The following is a 3338-nucleotide window of genomic DNA, read 5'->3' as shown; positions in this document are numbered from 1 at the left end:
CTCGCCAACAGAAGATCCAACTGTATTGGGTTGTCAAAGCTGACTAACTCTTGCATCAAGGTAAATGGCTCTCCCGGTACCAAGTTCAGCAGAAGTTTTCCCATCTCATGGAGGCACTCAATACAATGGGGTCCATTGCTTCCTAAAGGGGGAGGAATGGTCCGAGTGGATATTGGTGGCCACCGACCTATTCCAGTTGGACCTCCACCACTATTTCTTTAAGTTTCCTTAATTGTAGCACACTTACTATTTTTGGTATTTTTTCAGGTTCTAAACTTCCGAAGTCATTTTGAGGCCCTAAATGACGTTGTTTTTGGAAAATGGGAAAACCCAAGGTTCATGTAATGGGTTTTTAGTTGAAATTTGTAGTCCTCAAATAAATATTTCTAACGAGGTATCGTATGTGTCAAACGAAGATTGTATGCCAAAGTTACGACCCGGAAGTTGGTGTACCAACTAACCCTAACGGGGCCCACAAAATTTTGGCGCTTCATCTCCTAGGGTTAGGTTATTGGATGTTTAGTGTTTTCAATTATTTCTCAATAATAAAATGGTTTACATATCTCATTGTAACATAGTTCAAAAGGCATGTAGCCACCACATCTCTGTTGAAAATGCAACAAGAAAAATCTTGGTTTAATTTTCCCTTGAATTAAATTAGGAGAAGAAATATAATTCAGCATCACAAGACAACTTGTATGAGTTAAATAAGTTAATTTGACTTAGTTGGTTCAATTAATTCTAGTTGAGGGTCCAAATTGGGTCATGTAGAGTGTCTCCTACTTTATAGGAACCCTGGTTGAGTTTATTTTGATTTGTATTTAATTAATTCAGTTTAACTGAGTTAAAGTCATTTAAACTAGTTCCAACTCATGGAGGAACCAGTAGGAGGTCAAATAGTGGGGTGTTGCTTTATGTATTCAACTAGGTAACTGATGGTTCACTCATAAATAACTCATGCATGTTAGATCTGATAGTTACCCAATTGAGATTGGAATTCAAGGGAAGTATACTATCAGTTGTATAATTATCCAAATTGTACAAATGGTGCATGTAGTCAGAGGAAGAGCCTAAAGGAATCGTGCAATCCAATGGAGGAAAATTCCTATTAAATAGGGGCCTAGTTCCTCATTGAAAAGCGCAAGGAAGTAGGAGCTTGGAAGGTTAGGAAATTGGCTAAGTGTTGGCCATAATCAACCTAGGAAGCAGTGAGGCAGATAGAGATAGTGTAGAGGTTGCTCAGGCTTGAGAAAAGCATTGTAATCTCTTCATATTTTCCAACTACTGCAATATACAAATAGTAGGGGTTTTTAGTTGTGGCTTTCCCCAGGAAATCATTGTGTAATATGTTGATTGAATTCTTTCTCTTGTATGCTTCGTGATCGTTTAATTGTTTCCATTGATGAGTAGAGTAGATTCAAGTCTATTGTTTTAGTAAATTACAATTAGCAGTTTGAATCTACAAGGAATTTCTACATGGTATCAGAGCAGAAATCACTCTAGAAGAGGAGAATATGAGTTTGTATTTTGCAGGTGAAATCGAATTTGCAGTATCATACTTCAAAGCCAGCAGGATGTCGTTCTACGGATTGAGACTTGAATATGCCCTTGATGGTAGTTCAAACTATATTGCTTGGAAGGACATGATGGAGGCAGTGTTGGAAGACAATGAGCTTAAGGAATTCATAGACAAAGATATTCCTAAGCCTCCAATAGCTGATGCTCAAGATCTGACAGAGTGGATAAAATGTGTTGCAAAGGCAAGAAGGATTATACTTGAAGGAGTTCAAGATCATATTGTCTCAAACCTCCACGGTAATGAGACTCCATATGCAACGTGGAAGGCCTTGATAGACCTATTTCAATACACCAGTCACCACATGAAGCTGGAACTAAAGGACAAACTTAGGAAAATCAAGATGGAGAAGGGCGACACAATAGCAAAGTGCTTGACCAAGTTCACCTAGTGTTGAGATGAGCTTAGAAGTGTTGGTGTTACAGTTTCTGAAGATGATCTAGTCAGCATAACACTTCTAGGCTTTCCAAAGAGTTTGCACAACTACTAAGATTCTGTAAATGGGGGGAGAAGTTTCCAGAGTGGTAGCTTTTGTGGTCCAACTTGGTGCAAGAAGAGATTCGACGAAGCATCAGAGATGGGACCTTATCCAAAGAAGTGAAAGAGGATTTTGCATTAGTTAGCAAAGAAAAGAAAGCTAAGGGAAAGAAGTCCCAAGGCGAGGAGGGCAAGAAGAAAGACTTGTCCAACATCAAGTGTTGTCACTATCATGAATTCGAGCACTATGCCATGAAATGTCCATAGAAGAAAGTAAGCAAAAAGGAGCATGCAGTAGCAACGACAGATGAAACTCTAGTTTCACAATTCGAACTTGATTTTACTCTCATTGCATGCATGAAAAGCACAATAATGGGAAGCATGTGGTATCTTGACGGCGGTGCCTCGTTCCATACGATGGAGAATAAATATCTCTTCAGTGACTTGGAGGAGAAAGACCTCAAGCAGAACATTGAGCTGGAGATGATGGAAGGTATAGCGCGACCGATATCAGTATAGTTACTTTTCAGAGGGAGTCTGGCTCCCCTCTCAGACTGACAGATGTGATGTATGTTCTATGACTAAAGAAGAATATTATTCCTGTCGCGGTATTAGAAGACCATGGCTACGATGTGATATTTAGTAAAGGAAAGGTTTTCATTGACACATCGCCATAGGATAGGTGAAACAGATCAGTGTGCGAGTCAAGAACCTGTATGCACTTGAGGTAAAATATGCATGGAAAGCCTTGAGGAGCAAGGAAAATGTTAGAGATTTGGTGTTTGAGAGGGAGAATGAATTACCTCTCAACATGCAGCCTCAGAAGCAGCCTCAACAAGTTGTGGAGTAGCTAGAACTGGAGAAGCAGAGAGGATGCCAAGTGGAGACATCCACTCAAGGAGATGCCTCTAGTAGGGGGAAATTCCAAGCCAAGTGGGCAGAGGAAGCACATGCAACCATACCTCCAAGTGAGAGGTGGGGCGATGTGAAGCAATAGTCCCAAGGGTGCAGAAATTTGGGCATGATCCATTGAGGTGTTTTTTATCTCATGGATCATTACCTTGTTATGGGGCCCCATGGTATTCAGTAGGGGGAGGATCGATGCTAGTTAGATATTGAGGAGTGCAAAGCAGTGTTGATAGCAGAGTAGGAGGCTTAGTAGCAAAGTTAGCAACAACACAGTTCTCCTAGTAGATAGTTACAAACACAATTGATTTAGTTTTTTTTTTTTATGCTTTTCTAATAAGGTGCTTAAAAATTTGCTCAAAATTCAAAGTTTTCAGAT

This window comes from Pinus tabuliformis, chromosome 9 (genome assembly GCF_031772625.1).
Source record: "Pinus tabuliformis cultivar Carrire ecotype Pingquan chromosome 9, CPIR1, whole genome shotgun sequence".
NCBI classification, from domain to species: domain Eukaryota; kingdom Viridiplantae; phylum Streptophyta; class Pinopsida; order Pinales; family Pinaceae; genus Pinus; species Pinus tabuliformis.
Note: the sequence above shows the minus strand (reverse complement) of the source record.